At 36.9% G+C, this 25,013-nt stretch overlaps 1 long non-coding RNA gene across 5 annotated transcripts in view; it reads left to right on the top strand.

The window, feature by feature from the left end:
• The window catches only part of LOC144242008 (uncharacterized), a 79,020-nt gene that overhangs the window by 50,098 nt on the left and 3,909 nt on the right, over positions 1-25,013 (top strand). For 2 of the 5 annotated variants that reach the window (XR_013338261.1, XR_013338260.1), the window contains exons 3-5: positions 8,829-8,908; positions 12,633-12,786; positions 15,368-15,634. This is a non-coding gene — a long non-coding RNA (uncharacterized LOC144242008). Of the gene's footprint in view, positions 1-8,828; positions 8,909-12,632; positions 12,787-15,367; positions 15,635-25,013 lie in introns of those variants that run through there. The other 3 variants (XR_013338263.1, XR_013338262.1, XR_013338259.1) reach the window with 2 other exon arrangements.

The raw sequence follows: 25,013 nt of genomic DNA, 5'->3' as shown, positions 1-25,013 counted from the left end.
GATCTTTTCCTATTTAGGGCTAATTCCTTCTGTATGGGCTTTGAGTCTCATTTTTTCCCTCCTTTATAACTCTCTCAGTTTTTTGACTTTTTTCTCTCTCATATCATCAAATTCTTCTTTCTCTTGTTGGCTCCTTTACTTAACTATGTAAACAAAGCAAAATGAAATAAAAGCCACCTCTCCCTCAAGGCCAAGTTGCCCTCCCAGTACATCCATATCTTTATTTGCCTCTGGATGGGCACACTCTTTGAGAATTGTCTACTTATATGACTCTACTTCTTAGTCTTCCACAATTCAGCTGTTCTCGTCTTACACCATTCCACTGTACTGTTTTAACCAAATGCCAATGGCTCCATATAACTCAATCCAACAGATTCTTATCAGTCCTCATATTAGTTGATCATCCTTGTTGATCATTCTTTCCTCCTTTAAATCCTCCCTTTTATTTTGCTTCAGTGACATCTTTTATTTTTTCCTTTCTACCATTCTGGCCATTCCTCTTTTGTTACCTATCCTTTGAGGTACCCCTTCCCACACTGGCACAGTCTTGGAGAGGGGGATTTGTTCTCTCCAAAGCCCTTAATTACTATCCCTATGGCTTAAAAATCTGTGTCTCCAGCTAGAAGTCTTATAAGCCTGAGCTCCAGATATCTACCTGGTTCCTAGATACCATCACTTGTATGTTCCTTAGGTTCCTTTGTATTCACCTCCAAAACTAAACTCTACCCTTTCTTCTTCATGCTGGACCTCTCTTTGTTCCCTCTCTTGGGGAATGGTACAACTGTTTCTCTGGAGTGAAAACCAGAAATCTGGGAGTCTTCCTTGACTTTATTATTTTTCTTGCTTCCAGAACTAAATTTTTGTTTTTTATTTTTTTTAATCTGCCAAGAATACTCTTTATATGCCCTTCACATTCTTTCAAGTCTCTCAAATCATCCTCCATCCCATGCCTTCTTTGACCACCTCTCTACCTCCAGAACCCTACCTTTGTATTTTATGGCACCCTACCTCCTATTAAAGTTAGCATACAAATGCTTTGTTTACTTTCCTGTAACTCCAATAGTAGGGGAGAATAAATGAATTCTTTTGATTTTTTTTTTATTAACCGTAACTACATTTTACTACTATTCATTTAAATATTTTCCTAGGCAAAAAGTGATATAAAGCAGATTTCATTTCAGAAAATCATTTTAGAGACATTCCCCATGGAAACATCATAACAAATGGTAGTTGGGTTCTTAGACTATCCAATATCCTAATTCATACTATAGCTGAAATTCATTTAATTCCCCTTAGAATTTTCCTATATATTATCACTACTCTAGAAAATCCCATATTTTCCTTCCTGCCCCTTCCCTGTTACCTGTCATTTTTTTCTTCCATAGCATCTCATTCACATAATGGGTTAAATAGCTTTTTATGAGATCTCTTTGCTACATTGATTGTTTGCAAATGGCAAGTTGCAGTTCTTAGCAAGAAAAGAATATGTCAGCAAAGATAGTGTTCATGGCCTAGTTGAATCCGCATCAATTGTTTATTCCTTTGTTTATGGAAAAATGGAATGGCTAGAGGTTATGACTGCCACAAAGCCTAGGACGTACTATCTGTCAATTACTGAAATGCAATGGCAATTTCTCCATACACATTTTCTCTAGATCATTGCTAAGGCAGTTGATGGCCACCAAGGATAAAAGTAGTAATAGCCTGGATGTATGCCAGGTCAGCCATTTATATTTATAAATGTTGGTTATTCAGGTTTACAAAATTGGGAGGAGTACACACACACACACACACACACACACTTAAACCATTAAAAGCAATCTTGTGACCTAGTATTTCTGCCTGGACTACTAGTGTAGAAGAAGAATCTGCTATAAAACAAAATCTCTTCTGCCTTGAGGTTGTTAATTCTGATGAGAATCATTCTACTGAAATCCCCAAAACTGAATTTCCAATTTACTTATACCCGAGTGTTTAATGTTGAGATTTCATTCAGATGTTGGACTCAACCCAAGAGTATACTTGTACTGGCCTCCTATTAGCAAAAATGTCTAGGACTATGAATATTTGCTAAATTGTCCTTCACCTGGTGAAACTGCCTGATGCTTTTGGTGAAACAGCGAATTTCTCAAGCTGCCAGGTACCATGGTTATCTGTCTCCTCATGTTGATTTCTGGCAGTCAACAGGCATGCTGCTGTGCCTCTCAATGTCCTTGTGCAGAAGCAAGGTCTTGGTTGAAGCTGGTCAAACATGAAGGTTATGTGTATTAGTCTTGCATGTACCCCTGACTACTTTGTGGCTCTACTCACCTAGACCTAATTGCCTAAGATAAATTATTCAGTACATATTCTTGATGTAGTTTTTCAATCATCTTTATGTTATGAAGAGTTTATGTTCAAAAGAAATCACCTGAACTTCATATTTCAATGGTTGCAGCTTATCCTAAACTATAGCTTCCATGTTAGAGGTATACTCACTAAGTTGTATGAATACTAATTGTATGCCTAAGCATAGCATGTTGACTAAGAAGTGGAGTGTGCTAAGAAATCATGGTCTGGTCCTTCACCTTTTTGTGGGAATACCATTTGATCTAATGATTATAATTTATTAGTTAGTGTATATTGAACATGTGAAATGCTTAAAGCATAGCCCTAAGCATTTAAAAGAGGTTCAATACTCCTATCTTTGATTTAGTCACTTAAAACACATACTCATAAAATGGTCCTAAAACAATCTCTGGGCAATGGTTCATTAAGTACATGCCTATAAATTGAATCTACAATCAGTGCTGAGGTTAGAGTCAAGGAGTGATCAGAGTAAGGAAAAATACATTTACTCAACACATTCTAGAAAAGATTTATTGAGTGCTTACTTTGTATCAGGCACTGTTCTAGGCTAGATGTTAGGGATACCAAGATAAATCCATGTATTCACTTGCTTCAGGATCTTAGGAGGAAGACAGCATGTAAAAAGGACATGGGCAAACTGCCATTGGAATAAAAAGAAAACTCTGAGGAGTGAAGCTTTCAGAGGTATATAGAGAATCAATAAAACTCTGAATCTACATTTCTAAATGGAACTGCTGCTTGCAATGTTCAGTTCCTAGTTACATTGGGTAGAAATGACACACAATGTCACACTTTTTTCCAGCCCTCTATCAACAAACTGACCCCTTGGAATTCAGTAAAGTGGGAAAGCTGAACTTTGCAAACTTTATGTTAAACTTTAAGATACAAGTTAAATACAAACATAAGGAGGAGGTTTGAAGTTCACTTTGCTTAGCCAAGTGGGGCCATGTATTGAACAAATATTTGGATGTGTGGTAAAATAGCACAGGCACAGCCAAGTGGGATGGGATGATATTGGCAGACAGAAACACAAGAATTGTGTTTAGAATTCTTCTAGCACAAGAAAATTCCTCAGGACTTTTTGCCGTATTCAGATCAATGTCCACAGCTTGTCTCACTCTGTCATGCCTATCTTCGGCAGTATTGTCCTGAAATTCATAAACCACCATGTTCTAAAAGAAATGTAATGTNTTTGACAATAAACTATTAAAAAAAAAAAAAAGAAATGTAATGTGAGATACATATATTTTAAATTTCCTAGTAGTCACATTAAAAAAATAAAAAAGGTGAAATTAAGTTTAAAAGTATATTTTATTTAACCCAATATATCCAAATTATTATTTGAACATGTAGTCAACATAAAAATTTAGGACTTTTCTCACATTTCAAGAACTCAGTAGCCACATTTGGCTAGTGGCTACTGTATTGTATAATGCAGCTCTGAGCTGATATAGTTTGTTTTTAGGAGTCTCCATAGGGGATGGTCCTTTGGCATTTTGGGGGATCCCATTCCAGTGTTCATTGATGCTGGAAAAATGCTCTTAGATGTAGCACAGATTCCTTATGCCAACATTTGGCTGTTTCTTCTCATCTCATGTGGTTATCATGGAGTACTTACAGAACTTCTGTATGCTAGATTATATGTTAGGTGTTGGGATATAATATCAAGCACCACTCCTGTGGTTCCTCCTTTTAGGAGGCTTACAGGGTGTAATGTAGAAAAGAATAGTAAGTAAATTAAATGTGTAATTATGATGGGATAGAAAAGGTCTGAGCGCACCTGTGAGGATTTGTAACAGGAGAGTCTCTCCTAGTCTGGAGGGACTGGGAGACTTACCTCCAGGGAGTGACCTTGATGTAAAATCAGAATGATACCTACAGAGGGGGGCTGTGAAACAAAAAGGCATTTGGCACCTTGAAGGATCTAACAGGAGAATGGTGTGGCTCAAGTGGAAAGAGTAAAGTCAAAAGTGGTTCATAATGAGGTTGGGATGTTAGGCAGAGGCCAGAACACATGTGGCCTTCACGTCTCATTAAGGACCAGAATTCTTCTCCTAAAAGCAAAGAGAGGCCACTGCATGTTTTTAAGGAATAGAGTGACATTATTGGATTTGCATCTTAGAATGTCCTCTGCTAAAAGCTGGAGAATGAATCTAAAGGAAAACAGATGAATGTGCAGAGACATTTCAGGAAACTTAAAAAAAAGTCTTTTATTTATTTTGAGAGGGAGAATGCATGTGCATGTGCACACTTGTGCTCACATGATCAAGCAGGGGAGGGGCAGAGAGAGAGAATCTCAAGCAGATTCCACATTGTCAGTGCAGAGCTGGATGCGGGGCTCAATCTCCTGAACCTATGAGGTCATGACTGAACCAAAATCAAGAGTTGGGCATTTAACCAACTCAGCCACCCAGGTGCTGCAAGAAACTTTTATAACCCGAGTAAGAGGATTAGGGCAGCAGCTACCCTACCTAAAACCTTAAACTGATGACTTTGAGACATATTACTAGATAAGACTCGATGACACATTGAATAGTGGGGAGGGTGGCGCCAAGTACCAGGAAGAGGAGAGTCCAGACTGATTCCTAGCTTTCCTAACCTGTTGAAATAAATAGTTGTAGGTCCTTTTGAGCTCTCTCCACTTTCCTCTAGCATGCTGGAAATTTTAGGGTGAAGTATCCATCATCTAAAATATGAAATATAGTGTTAATTTGCCTGTCATCTTTTTTCCTTGAATCAGAAATTTGTAAACTGTAGTTCTTTGGTGCTAATGTGTAACATAAAGAAAAAAAATTAATAGTGAACTTCTGTCCATATCTCATGCTTTTACTTACTGAGTAATCACAGGGTGAATCACCTAACAAATTTACTGGTTTTAACATTATTGTCTATTTTCTTATACATTATATAATCTTTGCATTGACACACAGTGTTATTGCCATAAGATTGTCATGAGTAGCAGTTAATGACAGGCTTTGCAGAGGAAGACTAAAGAGAAACAAATAAGTAAATAATTCATCTGATTCCAAAATTTCCTAAGTCAATGAAGAAACCACAACAATAAGCTTTCATTAATTTTTTTACAACTCTTTGGTACAGATTTGTAATCATTCTTAGCTAATCATTAAAAGATTACATTTTGCATTGCTAGCTTTTTTAACATTAGTTATTAAATAGTTCATTTATTTCCTTTTCCATGTCTACTCGACATAAAAAATTCAAACTGTGAAATAATGCAAAAGAGTTGGGCTTTGACAATAATTTTCATTCATTCATGGGTATTTAGCTCCTAGATGCTTAACAGAATAGATAACCCTTGAGGAGATTAAAATAGAGCAGTGGAGGCATAGATGAATAAGTATGTAAATAAATATATAATTTAAAACAGTAGTGATAAGTGCTATTTAGAAAAGGGAATGAGATACAGAGCTTAGAGCACCAATGAGGGCTAAGTAGATATGGTGATGAGGGAAGAACTTGCAATGAGGAAGACCTGTGGGGCACATGGGTGGCTCAGTCAGTTAAGCATCCAACTTTGGCTCAGGTCACGGTCTTGCAGTTCATGAGTTCAATCCCCACATCAGGCTTTGTTCTGACAGCTCAGAGCTTAGAGCCTGCTTCCTATTCTGTGTCTCCCTTTCTCTCTGCCCCTCCCAGCTTGTACTCTGCCTCTCTCTGAAAGCAAATAAACATTAAAAATATTTTTTAAAAATGAGGGAAACATGTGACCAGCGCCCTGAAGGCAGTAGGGAGTATAAACTGTGCAAATACCTGGGGTGAGTACCTTTTAGGCACAGGGAAGCAAGTACAAAGATTCTGAAGTGGCCATGTGCATCTTCCAAGATCATTGTAAAGCCAATGATGCTGAACTGCTATGAAACAGGAACAAAAGAGGAAATGAGGTCGAAGAGGTGAAGAGGGGCCACATTATGAAAAGTGCTAAGGTCAGATAAAGATTTTGGATTTTATTTAAGTATGATAGGAGCAATTGGAGGGTTTTGAACAGAGGGCAAATTTAATTTAAATGTAGGGTATATGAGAAAAAGCAAATCAGGCATGATTCTTAGGTTTTTGGCCTGGGAATTGGATACAACATGATGCCATTTTTTGAGGTGGGGAGAACTAGGGAGGAATGGATTTAGAGGAGAAATCAAAATAGTTCAATTTGGGGCATGTTAAACTTGAAATGCCTCTTAGAAATTCCAGTGGAGATGTTGTATGTATGTATGTGTATATGTATTTGTGTGTGTGTGTATATATATATATGTACATGTGTATATATGTGTGTTTGTATATATATGTATTCATATATGAATTTGTAGCTCAGGGGCTAATTGAAGGCTCAAAATAGCATACGAAACTATACCTGGAATTTAAAGTAGCTATTGAAATTCTTGTCCTTGGATCCCAGGAGGTTTATTATGCAGCCACTACTATTTATATTTCTCTCCCCTCATTGCCTTAGTTTTATTCCTGCATTAGACCTTATGGAAGGGCAGAGGACATTCTTCCTATTGGAGAAGGTTAGTAGTCCCTATGTAGAGGATGAGAGTGGTAGAGAGTGGGAATAGTTGTTCATTTATGTGCTTTTGTTGAAAGCTTACTGTGTGCAAACTCATAACATAGGGAGCAAAAGCAAACAGAGTCTTTGTCTTCGCTGAGCTTACAATCTGGTGCATAGTAGGGCATAGTGGCTTAGATCAGACAATCAAGAAATCACAAAAACAAACATAATAGTGTAATGACAGCATGTAATGGAACAGAGATGCATGTTTCTGGAGGATATAACAGGAGGAGTTATGTCTTGATATGGAGGTCAAGGAATACTTCCTGATGGTATTATTATGAGTTGTTATGTGAAAGGTAAGTAGGAGTTAACTAGGCAAAGAATGATCCAAGGGGAGGGAACAGTGTATGCAATAGTCCTGTGGCAGGAGGGACTATGGTACATATTCATATGTAAAGAAGACTAGAGTGGCAGCAGAGAGTGAGGGATAGCATTGCACAAGATGCAAATGGAAATTCACACAACAAACAGGTAATGGCTTGTAGACCTCATGATTTGAGAAAAATCATTGTGATTACAGTGTAGAGAATGGATTGAGAGTGGGGGTGGGATGGAGGAAAAAGACAACAAATAAAGGATTAGGGAGACCATGGATCCACAGAGACGAGGCTTCTGTAGTAGTCTAGGTGAGAGATAAGGGTGGTTTGGATAAGGTGGCAACGAACTAGGATAAGATCAACTTCCCAAGGGGAGTTGAGGAAGTCGGGGAGCCGCAGCTAACTCAGTCTCAAATAGAGGCACCAATGCTAAGAAACAGTACAGCAGAGTGATTAAGACTTTGGGCATTGGAATTAGATACACAGATTTGAGACATAACTCTTCTACTTACTGCTGTGTGACTTTACACAGATTTCTGTAAATTGGGGATAATAGTACCTATACCACAAGTTATTGTAGGGATTAAATCAGACTATATGATAAAATGCTAAGCAAGTAATTAATGCTAATTCAATAATTACAGTATTGTTACTTTCTGGAATTTAGAAGTCACCTCTAGAAAAAGGTGTCAGAGGGAAAAAGTTTTTTCTATATTTATTGGAAATCTTTAGAGAAAACCATCTCCAAATCTACAAATTTACAGACTTACTGAGCATCCATTTTCAGCAATCACTTGCAAGAACAATATACATTGGTTATTGATTGTAGTTTTGATTTTGAGGTAGGCTTTCAAAGGAAATGGGCCTGAGACAGGCTTTCACAGAAAATGAGCCTTATGTAAAAATATTGACATATATATAAAATTTGTGATCTTAACATCTGTGATTAATGTGATTAAAATTTTGTCCATCTTTTTGATATAATATAAAAAGCAAAACAAAAAAGTGTGAAAAAGAGTCCCTTTAGACTCAATTACATGCCATCATTTTCTAAACTTCATTATTTACTTACTATTAAAGGCTTATGAGTTAATTAATGTCCTGTGAATCACAAATCAATTATTTCACAATGAAGCATAAAATTAGTTTAAGAGATTCATATATAGGCATGACATGGTGTATTGGCTTCTCTTCAGAAGTGGATCAAATAAAACTATGTGACAAGAAAAAAATGTAGATGACATGTTAGGTGGTGGGTAACTAATTGTGCTTTCAGCATAGGAACAAAAAATGCATGACCGGAACTCTAAAGAGCTTGCCTTTGCATTTTTGTATAAAACTTATAATGGCTTCATAAACATAAAATACTCTCCAAATGTGATTCAATTGAAGGACATCTTTATTTTACACACCTAAATGAAATAATATATGTTAAGTGCCCAGCCCAGGGACTGGCATCTCGTATTTGTAGAATAATCTTTTTCCTTTTCCTTCCCCTCAGGTGCCCTCTGCAGTTATTTAATTGCAAATTTTACTAAAAGCACCTTTGTTATGCTCTTTTCTGAAATTTTATGTGTAATACATGCTTATTGCAGTTAACTTGGAAAACACAGAAAACAACAACAAAATGGTCATCTGTGATCACACCCTAGAGAGAACTACTTTTGATATTAAGGTATATTTTATTTTAATACACTGTTTCTAGAATATTCATTTGGAATTCACAACCTTGGCTTTAAACAACTTGTTTCATAGAGCACATGATAAGGAGACTTAGCCAGCTAGGGTCTATGTTGTTATTTTTGAAGAACAGAACAGATCATAATTGCCAAATTGCCAGGCTGTCCAGATATTTTTCACTTGTTCAAATCTTTTAAAAATAAACCTTATTTTAAGAAACAGTTTTAGATTTACAGAAAAATGGCAAAGATAGTACCATGTAACCAGTTTCTCCTAGTATTAACATCTTGCAGAAGTATGATATGTGTGTTAACAATTAATGAGCTGCATGCTATTGAATATTGAATACTATTCAATACTATTCATAACTAAAGCTCAGGCTTTATTCAGATTTCCATAGTTTTTACCTAATGTCCTTTCTCAGTTTCAGAATCTCATCCAGAATACTACATGGCATTTAGTTGTCGTTTCTCCTTAAGTTCCTCTGGACTGGGAAAGTTTCTTAGATTTTCCTTGTTCTTAATGACCTCGAGAGTTTTAATGAGTACCCGGTCATATATTTTGTAGAATGTCCTTCACTTGGGATATTTTGATGTTTTTCTCCTGATTAGCCTAGAGTTATGAGTTTTTGGTAGGGAGACAACAAAGGTAAAGTACCATTTCATCACATCCCTATCAAAGGAAGATGCTGTCAACATGACATCTCTATTGATGTTGATCTTGACATCTGGCTGCGGTAGTGTTTGTCCAGTTTCTGCACTGTAACGTTACTCTTTTAATCCCCTTTCCATACTGTGCCCTTTGGAAAGAAATCACTATGCACCACCAATACTTAAGGAGGGGGGAATTGTGCATCTCCTTCTGGATAGAAGAGTAGCTGTATAAATTATTTGGAATGCTGCATGGGAGATTTGTTTATTCTCTCATATGTATGTGTATATGTATGTGTATATACATATAATATATATATTATATATATATAATATAAATGTAACCTTACTAAAGCCTCAGCTCCTTTGTGTCAAACAAGTATAACACTGCAGTATCTAGAATTATTTTCGTGTCATTAGAGGAACTTATTTATTAATAAGGATGTTCCTTTGATTTCTTAAGATATCANTAAGTCAATATGAACTCATGGATATTTAGTTTGTACTTTGGGCTACAATCCAATACTTCCTTATTTTATTGCTCAAATTATAGCTTTGGCCATTGTGATCTCTTTCTGTTGGTTATTGTGTCCTTTTGAATACACTCCTTATTGGAGTCTTTTTTTTTTTCTTTTTCTTTTTCTTTCCTTTTCTTTTTTTTTTTGAGTACTTACATTCTGGCACTATAAGATGCCCTAGATTCATTTTGTAAATTTCCGGTGGGGTGCCTGTTGAGGGGGCTGAACCGCTGTGGGGAGACAGAGGAATCCAGATTCAGCTTTTCCCGCTTTTGGGCTCAGTGCCCCTGCTGTCTTGTGGTGGGACAACAGACAAGGGTGTGATTTCTGAGCCCTGAAAGCAGGAACCGGAAGAGAAGAACAAAGTGTGACGTTGAGTGTGCTAGACTGGTTCCTAGAGCAAGAATTAAATGATCAGGGTCACAACATTGGGACACTTTAGGGCTACCTCAAGAAATAAGCCAAAGTACACATGGTGAAGAGTCCCAAATACCACTACAAGTAGGGTAATAAAATAGCCAAAAAACAAGAGAGACCAAGAGACAACATTAAAAGAACACTTCCTGAACGGACAGGCCCTAGACAGTCAATGAGCCTTCTTTAATATAGCAGTACTTGCAGGGGCAGAGCACATAACAAGCTTTTAAAACTAACAAGAGACAGAAAGCTAGCCAAAATGACAAGATGGAAGAACTCTCCTCTAAAGAAATTCCAGGGAGAAATGACAGCTAAAGAGCTGCTTAAAACAGATATAAGCAATATAACTGAACCAGAATTTAGACCAATAGTCATAAAATTAATCGCTGGGCTTGAAAAAAGCATGGAAGAAGGTATCAGAGAAGCTATTGCTACAGACTATGGAGCTTAAAAATAGTTGTGATGAATTAAAAACTGTTATAAATGAGGTGCATAATAAAATGGAGGCATCCAATGCACGGATTGAAGAGGCAGTGAGGAGAATAGTTGAATTAGAAGACACAATTATAAATAAAGAGGAAGCTGAGAAAAAGAGAGATAAACTGATCCAGGAACACGAAAGGAGAGTTCAAGAGCTCAGCGATACAATCAAACAGAACAATATCCATATCATAGGAATTCCATAAGAGGAAGAGAGAGGGAAAGGCACTGAAGGAGTATTTGAACAAATTATAGCAGAGAACTTCCCCAATCTGGGGAAGGAAACAGACATTGTAATCCAAGAGGCACAGAGAACTCCCCTCAAATATAACTTGAATCGATCTTCTGCACAACATATCATAGTGAACCTGACAAAATATAAGGACAAAGAGAGAATTCTGAAAGCAGCTAGGGATAAAAGGGCCCTAACATTTTGGAAATTTCCTGTCCTTGTTCCAATCTGTGTATAATTAAAATTAAAATCAGTAGGGTCTAGAATCAGATGACCCTATATCAAATTCTGCTTAACCATTTACCAGCTATGTGATCTAGAACTGTTTTAGGGGCACCTGGGTGGCTTAGTCGGTTAAGCGTCTGACTTCGGCTCAGGTCATGATCTCGCAGTTTGTGAGTTTGAGCCTCGCATCGGGCTCTGTGTTGACAACTCAGAGTCTGGAGCCTGCTTCGGATTCTGTTTCTTCCTCTGTCTCTGCCCCTCTCCCGCTCACGCTCTGTCTCTCTTTCTCAAAAATAAATACTGAAAAAAAAAATTAGAACTGTTTTACGTTGTGAGAAGTGAGCAGGACCCAGTTTCCTTATCTGTCTGAACTTTTTTAGGGCAGGGATGTGTTTTGCTTTTGTTTCTCTACTGATACTCAGTACTTAGACTTGTGTCTGGTACATAGTGGTGTTTAAGAAAGAAATATTTGTTGAGCAAATATAAAATCAGTTAATTTCTTATTTTGTCCTGAAATATACATCTAATTTATTATTTTCAATGTAATTTCATTAATATCAAAGTAATATATGGTTAAAGATGAAATGGTACTTCAAGATTTTTTAAATGTTTATTTAGTTATTTTGAGACAGAGAGAGAATGAGTTGGGGGCAGAAGGAGAGAGAGGAGTGAGAGAGGATCCCAAGCAGGCTCCATGCCATCAGTGTGCGAAATCTATGCGGGGCTTTATCCCACAAACCATAAGATCATGACTTGAGCTGAAATCAAGAGTTGGCCACTTAACTGACTGAGCCACCCATGCTCTTCAATATTTTGAACGAAATAATCATCTTCTAACTCATTCCCTTTTAGTTTCCTTAGCTGATTGTTTTGATATCTGTCTCCATATGTCTAAATTTTATCTATCTATTCATTTATTTATTTGAGAGAGAGAGAGAGATAGCACATGCTCATGCAGGGGAGAGGGGCAGAGGGAGAGAACGAGAGAGAGAAAATCTCAAGTTGGCTCCATGTTCAACATAAAGCCTGATATGGGGGTCAATTCCACAAGCCCCCAGGAACATGATCTAAGCCGAAATCAAGAGTCAGACACTCAGCCAACTGAGGTACTCAGACGCTCCTCCTTACGTCTAAATAACATGTTTTTATTGTTGCTTCTTGATTTATACATTTTATATATTGTCTGTTCACTTCTAGCTATGGAAGATGAGGATCCAGCACACACACTGTATCTTCTTGTCTTCCAATTCTGGTTTCAATATGAACCAGAGACCATTAGGAACACCGCTGAAATCAAGTGAAGTTTATTATTTTCTGCAACAAAGGAGACCCTACATCATGCAGAGCAAAGGTGAGTTTCAAAGGGAGTAAGAAAGGGGTCTTATAAAATTTGCCTTGGTTTTAGCAGGGATTGGTCAGGCTTTGTAAATTAAGGAGCAGATGAAACATCAGTGGTTTTAGAAAACATGAGCTATGTGGAGATTCCCTTGTATCAGTTTATTTGTGGTCTTATGTATAGGAGTCTGAATAAACTGGTGTTAATTGTGAGAGTCTATAATGAATATCATAGTTTGGTTTGGTACAGTTCTGCGAATCAGTGCACATTTTACAAGATGTAATTTATGAGTCAATTCTCAGTTTCTGTGTAACATCCTAGTTTCCAGAAGACTTACTTTTCAATTTATCACACTAATATAGTTCTATTAAAAGTGTGGTTAAATTAATATTTGGTACTTACATTTATACAACTTTTTTGGAAGTGGAGCCATGTAGTATACTTTTCTTCCTTTCCCTCTTCTCACTTTCCCATCTTATATGTAGACATTCAGAGGGTAGGCATTACTAGTGGAGCAGGCTCAAAACAGGTCTTACAACCTGGTCTATAAACTTGAAGAAGTCCTTGATCTCTGTCTTTTAATTTGTTTCACACTGTGTATAAGTTTGAATGAAATAAATCCAGCAATATTCCTGAAATTAGATACTTTACCCTTTAGAAAATATCAAGCAGTTAGAAATTTTGCTAAGCTAATAGCTGGTCATGGGATCAATTTTGGAATCAATATAACAGGTATCTTTATTTTTATTGGTTGCTAGTCTTCTTATTATTTAGTTTTAAGTAAGTGTTCCTTACATATTTTTGGCACAAAGTTTTATCATATTATTTTTTATTTTGAAATAAAATATATCCAAATATTTTGGATAGTTTATTTTTTAATTTGAATGTTTTCTCTTAGTCTGTGGCTATCAATGTCTTTTTTTTTTTTAATGTTTATTTATTTTTGAGAGAGAGATAGAGCACAAGCAGGGGAGGGGCAGGGAGAGACGGAGACACAGATTCTGAAGCAGGCTCAAGGCTCTGAGCTGGACATTGGGCTTGAACCCACAAACCGTGAGATCATGACCTGAGCTGAAGTCAGATGCTTAACCGATTGAGCTACCCGGGCACCCTTGTTTCATTTTTTTAATCTGCCTCCCAAATCTTTTTTTGTTTTAATTTTAATTCTAGTATAGTTAACATATGGCGTTAACATTAATTTCAGGTGTACAATATAGTGACTCAACAATTCTATACATTACTCAGTGCTCATCATGATAAGTGTCCTCTTAATCCCTTTCACCTATTTCACCAATCCCTCTACCCATCTCCCCTCTGTTAACCATCTGTTCTATATAGTTAACGGTGTGGATGGAGCTTGAGAGTGTTATGCTAAGTGAAATGAGTCAGTCAGAGAAAGAACAATACTACATGATTTCACTCAGTCAGAGAAAGACCAATACTATATGATTTCACTCATATGTGTAATTTAAGAGACAAAATAAACAATCACAGGGGGAAAAAAGAGAGAGGAAAACCAACTAACAGACTCTTAACTAGAGAGAACAAATTGATGGTGACCAGAGGGGGGACTGGGAATGGGTGAAATAGGTGATGGGGATTAAGGAGTGCACTTGTGATGAGCACTGGGTGTTGTATGTAAGTGTTGAATCACTAAATTGTACACCTAATACTAATATACTGTATGTTAACTGGAATTTAAGTGAAAACTTAAAAAAAGAATCTTGTTTGTTCATTTGTTTTGTTTCTTAAGTTCTACATATGAGTTAAGTCATAAAGTATTTATCTTTCTCTGACTGACTTATTTTACTTAGCATTATACTCTCTAAACCCATCCATGTTGTTGCAAATGGCAAGATTTCATTTTTTTTTTATGCTGAGTAACATTCTGTTGTATGTATGTGTATGTATATGTATACATCTTCTATATCCATACATCTATTTATGATAGTTGGGCTGCTTCCATAATTTGGCTATGGTAAATAATGCTGCAATAAACATAGGGGTGCAAATATCTTTTCTAATAAGTGTTTTGTATTCTTTGGGTAAATACCCAGTAGTAGTAGAATTGCTGGATGTTATGGTAGTTCTATTTTTATTTTTTTGAGAAAAATCCATGCTGTTTTCCACAGTAGCTGCACCAGTTTGCATGCCCACCAACAGTGCAAGACTTATCCTTTTTCTCCATATTCTTGCCATCGCTTATCGTTTCTTGTTCTTTTTTATTTTAGCCTTTCTGACAGGTATGAGGTATCTCATTGTGGTTTTGATTTTTGCATTTCCCTGATGATGAGTTTTTTTGAGCATCTACTCATGTGTCTTTTGGCCACCTGTATGTGTTCTTGGGAGAAATGTCTCTTCATGTCTTCTGCCCATGTTTTAACTGAATAATTTTATCTTATTTTTTTGGTGTTGAGTTGCAGTTCTTTATATATTATATATTATAGATACCTTTTATCAGATATATCATTTGCAAATATCTTCTCCCATTCATTAGGTTATCTTTTAGATTTGTTGATTATTTCCTTTGATGTGCAACAGTTGTTTTTTGTTTGTTTGTTTTTTAATTTTTTTTTAATGTTTTATTTATTTCTAGGAGAGAGAGAGAGACAGCGCGAGCAGGGGAGGGTCAGAGAGAGAGGGAGTCACAGACTGAAACAGGCTCCAGGCTCTGAGCTGGCAGTCAGCACAGAGCCCGACGCGGGGCTCGAACCCACGAACCGCGAGATCAAGACCTAAGCGAAAGTCGGACGCTTAACCGACTAAGCCACCCAGGCGCCCCTAGTTGTTGTTTTTTTTAATGTAGTCTCAATAGTTTTCTTTTGTTTCCCTTGCCTCAAGAGACATATCTAGAAAAATGTTACTATGGCTGATGTCAGATAAATTAATGCCTGTGCTCTTTTCTAGGATTTTTATGGTTTCAGTTTCTACATTTAGGTCCTAAATCAATTTTGAGTTTATTTTTGTGTGTGGTGAAACAAAGTAGTCCAGTTTGTTTGTTTGTTTCTTCTTCCCTTCCTCTCTCATTTGCTTTCTTCCTTCCTTCCTCCCTTCTTTCTTTCTCTCTCTTCTTTGTTTCTTCCTCTCTTTCCTTCCTTCTTTCTTTCCTTGCTTCTTTCTTCCTTCCTTCCTTCCTTCCTTCCTTCCTTCCTTCCTTCCCCTTTCCCTTTCCCTTTCCCTTTCCCTGTTTCCTTTCCCTTTCTCCCTTCCCTTCCCTTCCCTTTCCTTTCCTTTCCTTTCCTTTCCTTTCCTTTCCTTTCCTTTCCTTTCCTTTCTCCTTCTCTTCCTCTCTTTGTTTCTTCCTTCCTTCCTTTCTTCCTTTTCGTTTTTTCTTTTTCTTTCTTTCTTTCTTTCTTTCTTTCTTTCTTTCTTTCTTTCTTTCTTTCTTTCTTTCTTTCTTTCTCTCTCTCTCTCTCTTCCTTCCCCCATGTCCCCCCTTTCTTCATGTAGCTGTCCAGTTTTCCCAAGACCATTCATTGAAGAGACTGTCCCATTGCATATTCTTTTTTTTTCTTCCTGACAGCAATTTATATTGTCTCTCAAAAGGAAGTAGTTGCATGTAATTGGTATGAGAGAAAATATTGTTTCTAATAACAAATCCATTCCAATCAAAACAAACAATAAGCCTAGTGGCATTAGTCTAAGGACAGTGTTACAGCTGTTTTCTGGTGCCATGATTTTGACATGTGCCAAGGTGAAACCTCACTTTTTTTTTTTTACAACTAGTTTATTGTCAAGTTGGTTTCCATATAATACCCAGTGCTCATCTCCACAAGCGCCCTCCTCCATGTCCAACTCCCCCCTCCCCCCACACCCATCAGTCCTCAGTTTGTTCTCAGCATTCAAGAGTCTCTCATGGTTTGCCTCTCTCTCTCTACCCCACATTTTCCCCCATTTTTCTCCCCCATGGTCCTCCATTAAGTTCCTCCTAATCCTCCTGTATGTGCAAACATATGATATTTGTCCTTTTCTGCCTGACTTATTTAGCTCAGCATAACACCCACAAGGTCCATCCATTTGCTACACATGGCCAGATTTCTTTTTTTCTCATTGCCATGTAATAATCCATTGTATAAATATACCACATCATCTTGATCCATTCATCAGTTGATGGATGCTTAGGTTCTTTCCATGTTTTGGCTGTCGTTGAGAGTGCTGCTGTGAATATTGGGGTCCATGTGCCCTTATGCATCAGCCCTCCTGTATCCCTTGAGTAAATTCCTAGCAGTGCTATTGCTGGGTCACGGGAGTTCTACTGTTAATTTTTTGAGGAACCTCCATACTGTTTTCCAGAGGGGCTGTACCAGTTTACATTCCCACCAACAGTATAGGAGGGTGCCCATTTCCCCACATCCTTGCCAGCATCTAGAGTCTCCTGATTTGTTCATGTTAGCCACTTTGACTGATGTGAGGTGGTATCTCAGTGTGGTTTTGATTTGTATTTCCCTGATGATGAGGGACGCTGAGCATCGTTTCATGTGTCTGTTGGCCATCTGGATGTCCTCTTTGGAGAAGTGTCTGTTCATGGCTTCTGCCCATTTCTTTACTGGATTATTTGTTTTTTTGGGTATAGAGTTTGGTGAGTTCCTTATAGATATTGGATACTAAACCTTTATCTGATATATCATTTGCAACTATCTTTTACCATTCCGTCTGTTGCTTATTTGTTTTTTGGTTGTTTCCATTGCTGCACAGAAGCTTTTTATCTTGATGAGGTCCCAGTAGTTTATTTTTGCTCTTGATTCCCTTGCCTTTTTAAATACGTCAAGTAAGAAGTTGCTGCGGTTGAGGTCAGCNGTCTGTTGGCCATCTGGATGTCCTCTTTGGAGAAGTGTCTGTTCATGGCTTCTGCCCATTTCTTTACTGGATTATTTGTTTTTTTGGGTATAGAGTTTGGTGAGTTCCTTATAGATATTGGATACTAAACCTTTATCTGATATATCATTTGCAACTATCTTTTACCATTCCGTCTGTTGCTTATTTGTTTTTTGGTTGTTTCCATTGCTGCACAGAAGCTTTTTATCTTGATGAGGTCCCAGTAGTTTATTTTTGCTCTTGATTCCCTTGCCTTTTTAAATACGTCAAGTAAGAAGTTGCTGCGGTTGAGGTCAGCGAGGTTGTTTCCTGCTTTCTCCTCTGGGGTTTTGATGGTTTCCTGTCTCACATTCAGGTCCTTTATTCATTTTGAGTTTATTTTGATGTATGGTCTGAGAAAATGATCTAGTTTCATTCTTCTGCATGTTGCTGTCCAGTTCTCCCAGCACCATCTGTTAAAGACTCTGTCTTTTTTTCATTGGATACTCTTTCCCGTTTTGTCAAAGATTAGTTGGCATACATTTGTGGGTCCAATTCTGAGTTCTCTAGTCTATTCCATTGGTCTGTGTTTCTGTTTTTGTGCCAATACCGTACTGTCTTGACGGTTACAGCTTTGTAGTAGAGGCTAAAGTCTGGGATGGTGATGCCTCCCGTTTTGGTTTTATTCTTCAATATTACTTTGGCTATTCGAGGTCTTTTGTGGTTCCATACAAACTTTAGGAGAGTTTGTTCTAGCTTTGAGAAGAATGCTGTTGCAATTTTGATTGGGATTACATTGAATGTGTAGATTGCTTTGGGTAGCAATGACATTTTAACAATATGTATTCTTCCGATCCATGAGCATGGGATGTTTTTGCTTTTCTTTGTGTCTTCGTCAATTTCCTTCATAAGTTTTCTATAGTTTTCATCATACAGATATCTTATATCTTTAGTTAGGTTTATTCCTAGGTATTTTATGGTTTTTGTGCAATTGTGAATGGGCTCAGTTTCTTGATTTCTCTTTCTGTTGCTTCATTGCTGGTGTATAAAAATGCAACCGATTTCTGTATGTTGATTTTGTACCCTGCAACTTTGCTGAATTCTTGAATCAGTTCTAGTAGACTTCTGGTGTAGTCTGTTGGGTTTTCTATGTAGAGTATCATGTTGTTTGAGAAAAGTGAAAGTTTGGCTGCTTCTTTGCCAATTCTGTTGCCTTTTATTTCCTTTTGTTGTCTGATGGCTGATGCTAGGACTTCCAGCACTATTTTAAACAATAGTGGTGAGAGTGGACATCCCTGTCGTGTTCCTGATCTCAGGGGGAAAGCTCTCAGGTTTTCCCCGTTGAGGATGTTAGCTGAAGGCTTCTCATAGATGGCTTCTGTGATGTTTCAGTAAGTTTCTTCTATCCCAACTTTCTCGAGGGTCTTCATTAAGAAGGAATGCTGTATCTTGTCAAATGCTTTTTCTGCATCTATCAACAGGATCATATGGTTTTTATCTTTGTTTTTTGATAATGTGATATATCACATTGATTGATTTGTGAATATTAACCAGCTCTGTAACCCCGGAATGAATCCCACTTGATCTTGGTGGATAATTCTTTTTATGTGCTGTTGCATTCAATTTGCAAGTATCTTGTTGAGGATTTTTGCATCCGTATTCATCAAGGATATTGGCCTACAGTTCTCATTTTTTGCTGGGTCTCTGGCTTGGGAATCAAAGTGATACTGGATTTGTAAAATGAGTCTGGAAGTTTTCCTTCGATTTCTATTTTTTGGAATAGCTTGAGAAGAATGGGTATTAATTCTGTTTTAAATATCTGATAGAATTCCCCAGGGAAGCCATCAGGTCCAGGGCTCTTATTTGTTGGGAGATTTTTGATAACTGATTCGGTTTCCTCACTAGTTATGAATCTGTTCAGATTTTCTATCTCTTCCCGTGTGAATTTTGGTAGTGAGTGTGTGTTTAGGAATTTGTCCATTTCTGCTAAGTTGTCTAGTTTGTTGCAGATAATTTTTCATAGTATTCCCTGATAATTGCTTGCATTTTTGAGGGATTGGTTATAATAAGTCCATTTTCATTCATGTTTTTGTCTATTTGAATCCTTTATCTTTTCTTTTTGAGAAGCCTGGCTAGAGGTTTGTCAATTTTGTTTATTTTTTCAAGAAACCAACTCTTGGTCTCATTGATCTGTTCTACTGGTTTTTTTTTTTTGGTTACTATATTGTTTATTTCTGCCCTGATTTTTATTATTTCTCTGAATGATTGTAGCATTCAGACCATTTACATTCAGTGTTATTATTGAATAATATGGGTTTAGAGTCACCATGTCCGTTGTGGGATTCATGCTTGTGGTGGTGTCTCTGGTATCTTGTGTTCCTTGCAACATTTCCCTCAGAGAGTCCCCCTCAGAATTTCTTGTAGGGCTGGATTAGTGATGACAAAGTCTTTCAATTTTTATTTATCTGGAAAGACTTTTATCTCTCCTTCTATTCTGAATGGCAGGTTTGCTGGATAGAGGATTCTTGGCTGCCTATTTTTTCTGTTCATCATATTGAAGATTTCCTGCCATTCCTTTCTGGCCTCCCAAGTTTCAGGAGATAGGTCTGTCACCACTCTGATAGGTTTCCCTTTGTTTGTTAGGGCCCTTGTCTCCCTAGCTGCTTTCAGAATTCTCTCTTTGTCCTTGTATTTTGCCAGTTTCACTATGATATGTCGTGGAGAAGATCAATTCAAGTTATGTCTGAGGAGAGTTCTGTGCCTCTTGGATTTTAGTGTCTATTTCCTTCCCCAGATTGGGGAAGTTCTCTGCTATAATGTGTTCAAGGACTCCTTCAGCACCTTTCCCTCTCTCTCTTCCTCTTCTGGAATTCCTATGATATGGATATTGTTCTGTTTGATTGTATCGCTGAGCTCTTGAACTCTCCTTTCATGTTCCTGGATCAGTTTATCTCTCTTTTTCTCAGCTTCCTCTTTTTCTATAATATGTCTTCTAAATCACTAATTCTCCTTTCTGCCTCTTCAATCCATGCATTGGACTCATCTGTATTATTATGTATCTCATTTATAGTAGTTTTTAATTCATCAAAACTATTTTTTAAGCTTCATAGTCTTTGTAGCAGTAGTTTCTCTGATGTCTTCCATGCCTTTTTCAAGCCCACTGATTAATTTTATTGTTGAAATTCTTGCTTAGTTATGTTGCTTATATCTGTTTTTGAGCAGTTCTTTAGCTGTCATTTCTTCCTGGAATTTCTTTGGAGGAGAGTTCTTCGGTTTCATCATTTTGGTTAGCTTTCTGTCTCTTGTTAATTTTAAAAGTTTGTTATGCACCTGTGAGTATCTTTATTTCCATTACTTTACATTCTCTCTCATGAATATTACTTATCTCCATTTCATCTAGGTGTCTTGCTGTGACTTGTCCTATTCTTTCATTTGGGATATACTCCTCTGTCTCCTAATTTTGTTTGACTCTTGGTTTCTGCTTCTGTGTGTTAAGAAAGTCATCTATGTCTCCTGCTCTTGAAAGTAGTGGCCTCACGAAGCAGAAGTCCTGTAGTGCCCTTCAGTGCAATGTTCCCTGTTCACTAATATCTGGTGCTTTAGGGGTATCTTCTGTGTGTGTTGTATGCACCCTGATGCTATGGCTGGCCCACTTTGTCTTTAGTCCAATCATCTGCAATGACTCTCTGCCTGCTATGGGTAGGGTTTTTCCTTTTCATAGTAGGCCTGTCTGGGATGGATTTGGTCTTGAGTTGAGTCAGACTGGGTGTTTGTCATAAATGCAGTAGTCCTGAACTGTTTTGTCTCCTGAGAAGCTTTCATTGTTGGATGGGGCCTGTATTTAGAGCAGATGTCTACCGCAGCCCACTGCTGGAGCTATAGTCAGTCTGGTGAGTGTGCTTATCTTCCCTTCTCCCCGGGGTAGAAGTCCCTTTATAGTGGTACTGGCCCCTGTCAGGACTGTGCACACCAATAGCTTGTGGCACTTCTTTGAATGGGCTGAAGCCAAGAGCATATTGGAGGGACTGGATCTGCAGAAGTACACACAGTTTCACTTTCTTAAGTATGTGCTTTGAAGACTGGAAGATTTTACTTTTATAAAGTCTAATTTATCATTTTTTTCTTTTGTAATTACAGAATTTTGTGTTTATGAAATATCTTATGACCTCAAAATACAAAGTTTTTCTTTTTTTCTTTTTAAAAACTTATAGTTTTAATTCTTAAATTTAAATGCTCATTTTGGGCTTATTTTTTGTGTATAGTCAGAAGTGGGGATTGAGACTTACCTTTCTTTTTCCCTGTACCGATATCCAGTTCAGCTCCATTTTTTGAAGGAATTATAATTTCACCACTCGATTATGTGGGCACTTTTGTCAACAATCTGTAGATCAGCTATGTGTGGGTCAGTTTGTGGACTACTTTGTGCCTTTATTCACTATGTCTGTGTTCATGCCATATTCCACTGTCTTGATTATGGTAACTTTATAATAAACTTAAAATCAAATAGTGTAAACCCTCCAAATTTGATTTTATAAAATATTTTTCATTATTTGAGATCTTAGGAATTCCGTATAATTTTTAAAACTTTTTTTTTTAATTTTTTAAATGTTTTATTTATTTCTAGGAGAGAGAGAGAGAGACAGCGTGAGCAGGGGAGGGTCAGAGAGAGAGGGAGTCACAGACTGAAACAGGCTCCAGGCTCTGAGCTGGCAGTCGGCACAGAGCCCGATGCGGGGCTTGGACCCACGAACCACAAGATCATGACCTAAGCGAAAGTTGGATGCTTAACTGACTAAGCCACCCAGGCGCCCCTTTAAAACTTTTTTTTAATATTTTATTTATTTTTGAGAGAGAGAGAGAGACAGCGTGAGCAGGGGAGGGTCAGAGACAGAAGGGAGACACAGAATTGGAAACAGGCTCCAACCTCTGAGCTGTCTGTCAGCACAGAGCCTGATGCAGGGCTCGAACTCACGAGCCGTGAGATCGTGACCTGAGCTGAAGTTGGATGCCCACCCAACTGAGCCACCCAGGCGCCCCAAGACTTTTTTTTTTTTTTTAAGACTTTGTTGTTTTAGAGCAGTTTTAGGTTCACAACAATATTGAGCAGAAGGTACACAAGTTTCCTATATTCTGCTTGCCCCCATATGTGCTAAGCCTTCCACATTATCAGCATCTGCAGAGTGGTACATTTGTTAGACTTGATAGGCTTATATTGATACATCATAATACATATATTGATACATTCAAAGTCCATAGTTTACCTTAAGGTTCACTCCTGGTGATGTACATTCCATGCATTTGGACAAGTGTATAATGACATGTATTCATCATTCTAGTATCATACAGAATATCTTCACAGTTCTAAAAATTTGTGTTCCACCTATTCATCTCTTCCCCTAATCCCCAACTTCTGGCAACCATTTCTGTTTCTATTGTTCCTCTAGTTTTGTTTTTTTCCAAAATGTCAGAGTTTTATATTATGTAGCCTTTTCAGATTAGAATCATATAATATGTAGCATTTTTAGATTGACTTCTTTAATTTAGTAATATGCATTTAAGATTTCTCCATATCTTTTAATTGCTTTATATCGCATTTTTTCAAAAGTACTGAATAATATTCTATTATCTGAATGTTATGCAGTTTATCCATTCCTTTACTGAAGGACATCTTAGTTGCTTCTAGGGTTTGACAAGTATGAATAAAGCAGATGTAAACATCTGTGTGCAGATTTTTTGTGGACATAAATTTTCAACTCCTTTGGATAAATAACAAACAGTGTGAGTGCAAGATTGTATAGTAAGAGTATATTTAATTTTGTGAGAAATCACCAAACTGTCTTCCATAATGGCTGTACCATTTTGCATTCTCACCAGCAATGAATAAAAATTTTCATTACTCCATTTCCTCTCTGATTTTATCCTGTGAAAAAAATTGTGGAGAATTGGTATAATTTCATCCTTAAATGTTTTATAGTTATCACCAGTGAACCCATTTGGGTTGTGCTTTTGGTTTGGGAAGGTTATTAATAATTGACTTAATATCTTTAATGGATATGGGCTTATTCAGTTTATCTATTTCTTCTTGTTTGACTTTTGGCTAGTTGTGTTTTTCAAGCAATTGGTCCACTTCATCTCGGTTATTAAATTTGTGTGCACAGCATATTCATAGTATTCCTGTCTTCTTATTTTAATGTCCATAAGGTCTCTTTTTTATATAAATATAAATAATGTCCATTATGTCTCCTTTTTAATTTCTTTTTTTCAATTTTATTTAAATTTTTTTAAATGTTTATTTTTGAGAGAGAGCAGAATATGAGTAGGGGAAGAGAAAGAGAGAGACAGAGAGAGAGAGAGAGAGAGAAAGAGAGAGAGAGAATTTGAAGCAGGTTCCAGGCACTGAGCTGTCAGCTTAGAGCCCCATATGGGGCTTGAACTCGCCAACTGTGAGATCATGATCTGAGCCAAAGTTCGACACTTAACTGACTGAGCCACCCTGGCGACCCCGATTTCTGACATTAGTGATTTGTGTCCTCTTTTTTTCTTAGTCTGTGTGAAGATTTATTGATTTTATTGTTTTTTTTCAAAGAACTGGCTTTTAGCTTCATTGATTTTCTCTATTTGATTTCTTGTTTTTAATTACATTGATTTATTAACTAATTCTTATCATTTCTTTTCTTCTGCTTACTTTGGATTTAGTTTGCCCTTCCCTTTCTAGTTTCCTAATATGGAAATCAGATTATTAATTTTAGATCTTTCTTCTTTTGTAATACAGGCATTCCAAGCTCTAAAACTTTAATCACTGCTTTTGCTGCATGCCACAAATTTTGAGGAGTTGTATTTTCTTTTCCATTTAGTTCGAAATATTTTATAATTTCTCTTGAGATTTCTTCTTTGATTCATGTGTTATTTAAAAGTATGTTGTTTCATATCCATATATTTAGAGATTTTCTAGCTATCCTTTTGTTACTGCTCACATAAATTTTTAAATTAGTTTTTCAATTTCTTTTAAAAGTCTTCTGGGATTTCGATTGTGATTAGGTTTCAATCTATAGATCAGTTTGGGAAAAATTGACACCTAACGTAAAATTGAGTCTCTCAATGTGTGAACATGGCACATCTCTCCATTTTCTGAAGTTTTCTGTAATTTTCTACAATAGAGTTTATAGTTTTCAATGTGCAGGTCTTATATATATTTTGTTAATTTTGCTATTTAATATTTTATGTATTTTGGTGTTTTGATTATTAGTATTGTTTTAAATTATAAGTTGTCTTAAATTTTACTTTCTAATTATGCATTAATATTCTGACCCACCTTCCTCATTGAGTGTAGGAAAACTCATTTCAATTGAATATAAGTACCAAAAAATATTATAGTTATTACAAGAAAAAAAAGTATAGTGAGCAGAATAACATTTCCATAGATAAAAAGGCAATATTTGGGACATTTT

The sequence above is a fragment of the Crocuta crocuta genome, unplaced genomic scaffold (assembly GCF_008692635.1).
Source record: "Crocuta crocuta isolate KB4526 unplaced genomic scaffold, BGI_CrCroc_1.0 scaffold87, whole genome shotgun sequence".
Lineage (NCBI taxonomy): Eukaryota > Metazoa > Chordata > Mammalia > Carnivora > Hyaenidae > Crocuta > Crocuta crocuta.
This window is presented reverse-complemented; position numbering and strand designations above follow the sequence as displayed.